Genomic DNA, 9,853 nt, shown 5'->3' with positions numbered 1-9,853 from the left:
TCTAACAACCCACATCAAAATCATACCCCTGCGTACCACATCCAAACAGCTTTTAAACACATCCAGGGAAAAATGTTTTGCACCATTATAAATGCTGAGATGTTTAATACCAAAAGAGTTTTCCTTAAGAACGTACCTTCTTATGTCTCCTGTCTCCTTAAGCAGTGACCTTTTGTGACTTAAAATGGTAACTCAGGTTATTGTTATTACAACAGTTATGATATTGTCAAATGCTAGTTGCTTTTCATACTTATAGGAAGATAATTTTCATATCCTGAGAGCTTTCAGTCTTAATCTAGATGTAAAGCAACATCTAAGACAGACACAAGGTAGGGGAAACAAAGAACATGCACAAGCTAGAGTTATAAATACAGCATGTAAAAACTATCTTAAAGACTGATAAATCATGACAAAAAAGTCAAATATTCTAGAACTGCAAAACACCCCAAATATGCAGTATCTGACCACAGGATTACATGTTGTTTTTTGTTTTCCCTATTTCTTCCCAAAGGATTTGGTCCTCATTCAATCAGCAGAATGCATCAATTTGATGATTTTTTTGCAGCAAAGTGCTGGAACACACTAAAACGATTGCCTCAATACTCAGTGATTTTTTTTTAATATAGGGTAAAGGAAATCTTCTTCTGTCTTCTTCCTGATAAACAAATACATTGAATGAATTAAACTAGAAACATATATTTGCATTTAGAGGTTTCTAAATGATTTAAGCTTCACCCATAGGTAAGGGAGAGAAAAAAGTTGTTTGGTAGTAAATATCATTCTTTCCTCTGAACACTATTCTCCCCTTCCCCCATGCTTCAGAGCAGAATGGAGGATATCACTAGAGATTATTTTACTAACCCTTGCTTTTTCTTAGCTGCTACTATGAGCGCGTTGCTGTAAGATTCAGAAAAGACAGCTGATTTAAACAGGAATGAGCAAGTGCAGCAAAACTGCTTAGTATGAGCTGCAGCTCTGCTCAAAATTGGTCTTTTCTGGATATCAGACGCTTCACTTTAAACTTCTATTAGGAGAGTTCATTTTCATTTTCCCTTTCATTTAGCTGTTCCCTTCTTTATCCGAGTCATGGCCTGAAAAAACTGCATTGAAGAGCATACCAACAATTGTATAAAAAAACCTCTTGAATTCTTTCCTTTTTCACTGTTCTCACATATATAAGGATCAGAGAATTTTATGCACATCCATACCATGCGCAAATCCTTTCAATGGATGAGGAGAATGATAAAGCATTGTCTGCTGTTGTTCCAACCATGGCACGACAATATGGAGGGAGTGGGATGACAGTGGAAGTCTCATTCTTAAGAGGGGAGTAAGAGTTTGAGAATGGATAGGATAGGTGAGGGTAGGTAGGAATGGATCAGCCAGCTGCCGTGCTGCAATGTGATGTGCATGTGTTGAGGTGGCCAGGAAGTTTCCTTCTGTGAAAGAAAGGCAGAGAAAGCAGTTATGATTAATATCTGCAGAGATATTTTGTGAATACAACCAACCAGTATAAGGTCATTTGAGTGAGGTAATTTATAATTAAGTAACATACAGCCTCATTGCATTTCCATCTTTCAGTATGAAGAATTTAGAACAGCTGAGAAGTCAAGCTATTGTTCTCAAAACAAAACATGGAAAGCAGCACTATAGAAATATTCTTATCATATATTTCTGTTAATGTGGCTAATTGAACAGAGATTGTGTGTGATCTAATTATGTTAATCCATTATTAAAAACAGCAATTTCTTCCATTTTAAAACATTTGTGAAGAATATGGTTCCCAACAACCAGTTTAATGACTATTCCCTTTCATAAGCTAAAGCGTGTTAATTTGTTTCTTTGTTTCAAATATTAAAAGAACTATAAATGCAATAAAAAACACAGTTCTCCTCTCAGAATTCAGTAGATAACCATTCTTTCCAAGCCTAAGACTCCCTTTATACAGAGAGAGGTCTTTTATGTAATTTGAACCTACATATTCCTTCAGCAATACAAGAGTCTCTGTTAGAAATAAAAATAAAGCTGAAATAGTACATATTAAGTTCCTTAAAATTCAGTGAGAGGTCTATTACACTCTGCTGAGAAGAACTGTCAGAAGCTACAGTACATGCATCATAAAGCTTTTAAACAAAACATCTTTCACTTCTCCAGGAAAAAAATATCAGATGTACTCGGAAAATTATTTAACAAAGCTGAGCCGTGGCCACTGCATGTAAGCACTTATTGCTATGTAAATTAAAATAGCTAATCAATTAATACAGAAGTAATTTTATTTCTAAATGGATAGAGGAGGTACAAAAAGCCCTAATTAAAAGCATTGTCTGCTCTGCTTCACACTAATGATTCTCTAAGAACCAATGTTATTTTTGAATTAGCTTAATCACAAAGGAATTTAAGAGAACAAAATTATTTGTATGAAAATAGTTCTTTAAAGGCACAGAGGCTAGACAGAAAAAAAATCCAGAATCATTTCTATCTCTGATCAACTGGCTTGTCTAATCCATTTTACTGTGGATAGTTGGCCTGACATGACTCCAGATTAGTTTAATAGGGATTAAAGTGGCATGAAGTGTATAAATCTATGAATTTGCAAGTACAAACATGTTTAGGAATTCATTTATCTTTAAGGGCAGGAGAAAGGAATAAAGTTCAAAGTAAAATCTGGATACATTTGTAAACACAGATAATTCTGTGGGAAATTTGGAAAACAACTGAAAACCATGCAATTTCCACAGTGAATCCTGATGACTTTAGTCAGTTTCTTTGCACAAAAAAGCAATTACTCAAGTCAAACAAGAAAGACCCCAAGATGCAATACATGGAGAATTGATGTAGAAGTCCTTAGGTAAACCTACAAGTCCTGTTGATTACTGCCCAAAAAAAGCAGACCTCTGGCATTCAGCTTCCTGAGCTGGCATGTCAAACGCATAATGTCTTTAGAGCTAGAGCTGCCAAGAGAAAGGGACCAGAGACGGCCAAATTATGATATCACACCAATAAAACCTCATCGTAGTGACATACATAAAACACTCTGTAAATTGCTTTTTGTAACTTTTAATTTATTAAGAGCTTCTGAACTATGTTTTCATTCTGTGACATGTTTTCATTTACCTCTCATATCCTTCATTAATTTGTTTCCTGTTTGAAAAATAATACCACATTTTTGGCAGTTTGAAACTGCTGAAAAAATATATCATACCCTACACGAGGTAGCTTGCCAGAGAATCAGAACCGTGTGATATTTTAAATTGCTAGGCTGAATTACAGTGAATTATTTGACTATTTGGTTTGCCTATTATCAAGGTTGAGTCATGAGTGCTGTCTGTCATGCTGCTGTTTGCTTGTTCCTACACACATATTCAAAACATCTGCAGCTGAAACATGGGGCCTTGGAGAGTTTAGAGATTCTGAATTTATGTTCAGGAGGGTTGTGCATGGATCTATTTGCTGGGTGTCTGGCAGTGCTAAATAAAAGAGATCAGACAGTTTTCTCCAGCATTTCTGGGAATGGTGGGGATGTACTTTAAGCAGATATTATTGTCCTGCTCCCTTCCCAGTCACTGTGTTTCTTTGCCATAAGTTTATAAAGGTGACTCAGTCATTCTGGGAATGGGACCAAATGCATAAACGGACAGAGTAAAGCATGAAAATGACTATAATATAGCGTCATGTAGCGCTGACCCCGCAGGTAACCATTCGTAAGTCAATTACAGAAGCATTTATCCTTCTTTAAAGCCTGCTTGGCACATTTATCCAGCAATGCCTGCACAAATTTTGGTTCAGCCACAAGCTGCAAAGTTCCTGAAATAAGCCTGAACTCCCTTCCCAATACCCATTTTTACTCTCATCCCTCAAAACTTCCTTTGCATATACTGTGACTGACTTTATGATCCACAAACTAAAAGGCAGTCCTGTATCAAAGCAGTAGGTCTATAACTTTGAAGAGCAGAGCAGTGAAATCTTATTACAGGTGGAGCATGCAACTATTGAAAATATATAGCACATAAGGAACCCTACAGTTATTGTACCCTTTCACATCTTTACTAATACAATATCTTAGTATTATCTGTGACCTAAGTCATAAAGTTTCTTTGAATATTTTCAAGAAATTGAAACGATAAAGAAATGCTTTTAAAAGTAAGGAAATCAAGTACAAAGCTGTCTGCAGTTTCATTTTCTTTCCCTTCTGCCAACACAGAGTAATGGTCAAGAAGAGTGTTACTACACTTTTGAAGATGACCTCTCAAGGCCAGGCAATTCAGGTGATATTAATATTTCTGAGCTAAAACCCACAGGAGCAGAAGGGAGTGTTTGAATTGAAAGTAAAGCAACTTTTGGAACGGATTGATGGGAAGGGCTTAAATGCACTTGGGAAAGATTTCCCACAGTTCGTGTGGCAGACAGGGAGGAAAGATCTTACAAAAGCAACAGGGGCCAAAGGTTTTGTGATGAAAACTGGGGCACAGAAGAAAAAGCTTATTTTTGTTTCCTTCTGAGATATGGCACGATTTTGACATGAAAAAAATAGCCGTTTCCTGCTGCGTAGGAAGCTCATACCATAAGATCAAAGAATACTGCATGTGTAACCGCTGGCTCATATAGATTCTAAAGGACAAGCATCTGGAATCAAGAAAGTCAGACTCTGGTACAAGCAAGAAATGAACAAATGCACAATGCTAAGAATACCTTACCTAACAGGAAGAGCTGGAGCCTGACCTCCACATGTTCAAGAGTAACCCTAGGGAATCCTGAGGGCTGTGCTTTCACCGAGATGGAATTTATCCTGGGATGTGCCACACTTCTGCTGAAATCCAGTGATGAGAGTCACTACAATTCTGTGGTTTTGTGCTTCTGTTGACTACAGGGTACAGTAAAACACATTTGAGTCAATCTTTTTCACCTTTCTTGTGCACGGGTGATGCTCACTTTTATACTAAAAGTAAAGAGTATCTTCTAATTTCTTTTTGGGATAAGCTGTTGTACACTGAAAGAATTTTATTATTAAGTCCATCTCCAACAATCTACCCGAGAAAGGCAGTGCTTGCATGCTGTTCACTGGAGGACCAAAGCAGTCACTGGAAATGAAACCAAAAGAGAATTTGTGACCCTAAGACTAGTTTCACCTCTAAACACAAACTAGCTTGCCACGCACTGAGAACTACTCCTATAAAGCACACTGAATTTCATGCATATTAACTGTGCTGTGCAGGTACAGGGAGATTATGGTCTATAAAGGATTTATCTATTAGACAGACATTCAAGAATCAATCCTCTGGGACCCAGTGAATTTTCTAGCAAATACTTGGAACTTTCTATGCACTGTTGCCCTGGGATCTGGAGCAGTTATTTTGCACAGTGCTGCGTGACACCACTGAGAGTTGAGGCTGAAATTCGCATGGGTTTCTCACCTTCTGGACCACCTGCCTTTTCATCTCTGAGTCCCTATGGGCGTTGCCAGGTGTTCTGGGAAAGGGTGTGAGAAAAAAAAACAAGGTAATTCACTCCCCCTCTTTCCTCTTATTTTAGACTTCCAGTAATAAGGAGATTTACACACACCTCCTAAGAGACTTTTATTGCTAGTGGTTAGGTGAACTGCATGAATGTATTTTCTTTTCTGAGTGCCTTTCATATATCAACAGATCTCTCTCTATGTGTATTTTACCACCTTTAAATCTGCATTTTGTTAATTAATTTCTGCTGTCAGAATAAGTAACAAAATGACATTATGTTGCTATCTTGGAAGTTGTTCTCTTCCAGATACGGATACAAATTCTTGTTAGTGATTATTAACACCATCAAGATCACATTAAATTTTCTCTAGTTGAGCTGACTGCATTTAGTGATAGGCGTTCCATACATGATTCCTGAAGGCTGAATCTGGGTCTCTCTCACGTTCTCTCTTTTCATATTTTCTCCTGACACTTGAACTCATGTAGATACTCATTCCATAGCTTAGAGTATGAAATACATTTCCTTTTTTCACTGCTAGAGTTATTCTCTTCTCTATGTATATAGTTATTTTTCACCAAGAAGTCAATGTGCATTTGTTGACCATGGTATGATTGTTCTGATTTTTATTTGTTCTGTGTGAATGATCACGGGAGTCATGTGATTCTTTAAGCTCAATGGGACAAGTAAAATAGCTGTGTAAGTAATCACATCTACGATTTTCGTATTATTTACATACATTTGTGCTGTGGTACTTTGTGGCTAATAAAACCCTTTTTCTTTATAAAACAGTCAGTTACTGCAAAATATTTCCAAATATTCTGTCACATATCTCATATGCATGGGTAGCCACAGGATTGGATTTTGAAGTAGCCTCAATAAGGATGACTTCTAATCACAGAGATAGCAGTCTCCGTTTTACTCCAACCACTTGAAAATGTCATTGCATTTACCTCACTGAAATGCAAAGCAGCATTAATTACGGTAACAAAGCATTGTAAGCACAAGAACTAGTGGAAGAAAAATGATGCATAGCATGCTAGATTTTTTTTGAAACTAAGTTTTCAGAATACTTCCTAGAAACACTGCCCGTTTCCTAAAATTTTCTTATCACTCGTCTCTGTGGAAGCTGCCGTTTTACTTACAATCCACAGTATGAAGTCTGGATTTATTATGCAGAACAGGACAGCGAGAAGGCAGAAACCTATTCACATGCACAGGAAACAAGGGACTTTGAAAGGTAAAGCTCTGCTTTGAAAAGTCACAATGTAAAATGACACTTTTGTCCCCAGTTTTTCTGCTATATCTGCATTCAAAGTTACATCTGCTGCCATTGGTGCTAAAAAGAATTTTTATTAACCTTTAAACTTACCAACCCTGAAGAGCAACACAGACCAAGAGGCTGAGCTGCACCCTACTCCTCCCAGTTCACTACCTTGAGGATAACTCCCTATACTTATCACTCAAAAGGACAGCTGACCACATCTGTGCATACCAACAAATGGCAACTGGAATGTTCAGAGTCTGCTGAGGGTATACTCTGAAGAAAACAGCTGCTCAAAAACAACTGAAAAAAATAATCTAAAACTTTGGGTCCTTGGTAAAGGTGATAATGGGCAGGAAGGAATGAGGTGCTGTATGACTGAAGTTTTAACTGGAGCTTGTCAGATTCAGAATTGAAAACAAAGGTGTTCTCTCTTTTTCTTTCCTTTTTTTCCCCTCTCTGCAAAATTGAACAGATTTATTATGAATTTTCCTCAACTTATTCTTCTATATACATACAACATAGGTTGCTCCAAAAGTAGTGCCTCCCATTTATTTCCATGGAAACTACACTGCTCACTTCTGCTGTTCGGTCTACATCAGTGTAGAGCAAGCATCAGTGAATGTGAATGGGTGTAATTTCTTTTGCAGGGAGGAATTCAGCAATGCACCTTCATTCTATACACACTTCTCTGTCAGATGTCATTTTGTCAAACTGCCTCACTGCTGCCAACTGTTGCACACTAACAAAATGTAATGAAATACTGGTGTGAAGGTTCAGCCTCTATTATACTGCAACATCAGCCTGCTGACACTGTGGGTCAATTTAACAACATGGAAGGCATTACTTCCATAGTAGACCTGACATATAGCCTCCTCTCCTATCCCCAGCATAACTCTTTTCTACTTTCCAGTATTTAAGTTATAAAGGTTTGCTGTGCTTCAAGGTAAGGGCAGATACTGACAAGTGTCACGGATGAGACAATGCTTTGGGCAGAACAAAGCTTTCAGATAAGACCTCAGAAAAAGGGAAAGAAAAGAATCACCCTTATTTTTTCTCTTTTCAATTTTAACTGTATTAGAAAAAGCCATGAAAACTAGTTATCATGCAAGGACAAAGATACTTTATGACAGAAAATATTTGCCATACTGTTAATCTATCTATATTTGGCTATACGTATGCAATAACAGAAAAGTAAGCTAAGCCCAGCTAATCATCTCAGTGAGGGGATTTTGTAATAGCTTACAACAAGAAAACTTACAACTTCTCACATTTCCAGCATAGAGAGCATGATTAACTTATTGCAACTTCATATGCCTTCTTGATGTAATTGAAGACAGCTGGTGGTTGCCCTAAATTGTATCAAAGGACCATAGAAAAGCTCTGTGCTTTGCTGTGAGAGCCTCTACCACTGTCAAAGCATTGTCATCCTGACTCATGAGTCATTCTTTCTTCCATCTTCCTGGGGAGGAGAGGTCTCACTGTGTGAATATTTGCCCTAGAACTCAAAGGCTGAACAAAAATCAATATAGTCTTCAGAACTGGGTGAGATATGAAACTGAGATGCTTTGCTGCCCTTTTCCCTCAGATGAGGGGGTGGGTTTGTACTTGCAACCATCTTGCCAAGCCTCAGGCTCCCAGATGGCTAATGCTGCTGCTTGTTGTGGCACTGACTACAACCTTAGCTCAAACAGCCTCCACTGACTCGTCAGCAATTGAATTGTTATGGAGCATTGGCTTTCTCTTGGCTGTGCCTTTTTTTTTTTTTGGTTTGTTTAGGGCTTTTGTTGTTGCTGTAGCCCTCTCTATTTTCACTCTTCTGTTATGCTTTCTGCACTTTGATCATTGTGATTGGAGTTCTCCATCATAACATAACATGATGAAGTAGTAGCCCAATGTATGTACTGTATGCGTCTATCTTCTACACCTGGCAAATATATGCAATTATTTATTTTTCTGTTTCTTGTAACTTTCTAGATAAAGGTACTAGAAGAGTAAAGAAGAATCAAGAAGATCAAGACGAACGTGAAAGAAGCCACGGTACATCGTGTACAGAGCTCCTAAGCAGATAGGGCTACTTTATCTTCTTAGGGCACACTATCTCTTAAAAAGTAACTGCAAAAAAATAACAGATTCCTTCAGTGATCCTTAGAAATTTTGTTTCCTACACATTATCACCACTAAAAAAAAAAAAAAAACAACCGATTCTGCTCTGGCTGAACATGACTACTGTATTTGTTATTAGAAGAATGGAAAAGACAGACCAAAAGTTTAACTACAAGCCTAGTGCATTAAAGATGCATCTGTGACTTTTATGAGCAAATTGGCCATGTACGTCTTCAGGAGACAGGCCACAAGGAAGTATGACTAATTTATACATCAGCTTTTTCTTCATGACTCTTTAAGTAGGATTTTTTTGTAACAAATAAATGATTGTTTGTAGAAGTGAACATGCAGGATATTGCACAAAATACAATAATTAAAAAAAAAAAAAAAGGAAGAAAATTTGCTTACCTTTAGAAAACCTCAAGTATGGACAGACCTCCAGCAAAATATCCCTGCCTTCCCTGCCAAACATAACTGAGATCTGGAATGATGGATCCTCACTCCACCCTTTTGCTCACTTAGCTACATTGCATGCACCTGAGCTTCCCTAGGTTGGCCCCGTCTTCCCAGCAGGTGCTCCATCACTGTTTCAAGCTGTGACTTAGTATTTACTCTATATGCTGTCTTATAGATTGCCTTTTACAGACAGTTAAAATAGTTGGTGTTACCAGCATTTCAGTCTGAAGAGATTAGGGCTAACGTTTGTAAAATGAACCAGAAACCTTGCAGAATTAAATAAATAGGTTTTCTTTTATAGAAACTAGCGATCATAGTAGGAACAGCAAATAGTCCATTTGTGGAAAACCACAGAAGGATATTGCTTACAAATACTAAAGCGTCCTATCTTACGTTGGAAAATTCCTTCTTCTTTCCTATTCCTTCTTCAAATCTTGAGACCATTGCTTTAATTGCTGGATATAATTGAAATGAATATAACTGATACAGTGATGTTATTGAAGGTAGTTTAGCCCAGTCAGGTTTGGTTATCCATATCCTCCTCTGGTTAAGGCAGACAGAGTAAACTGTCTTTGC

General features: G+C 37.5%; 1 long non-coding RNA gene across 1 annotated transcript; it reads right to left on the bottom strand.

Annotated features, from left to right (window-relative positions):
• Positions 1-512: 512 nt before the first annotated feature.
• Positions 513-9,278, bottom strand: LOC128084318 (uncharacterized). The gene is made up of 3 exons (XR_008208460.1): positions 9,230-9,278; positions 4,695-4,861; positions 513-1,439 (listed from the first exon to the last, which is right to left on the bottom strand). It is a non-coding gene; the product is annotated as an uncharacterized LOC128084318 (long non-coding RNA).
• Between the last annotated feature and the right edge of the window lie 575 nt (positions 9,279-9,853).

Source organism: Tympanuchus pallidicinctus, unplaced genomic scaffold, assembly GCF_026119805.1.
Source record: "Tympanuchus pallidicinctus isolate F22 unplaced genomic scaffold, pur_lepc_1.0 scaffold26, whole genome shotgun sequence".
Taxonomy (NCBI): domain Eukaryota; kingdom Metazoa; phylum Chordata; class Aves; order Galliformes; family Phasianidae; genus Tympanuchus; species Tympanuchus pallidicinctus.
Note: the sequence above shows the minus strand (reverse complement) of the source record. Positions and strands in the feature narration are given on the sequence as shown.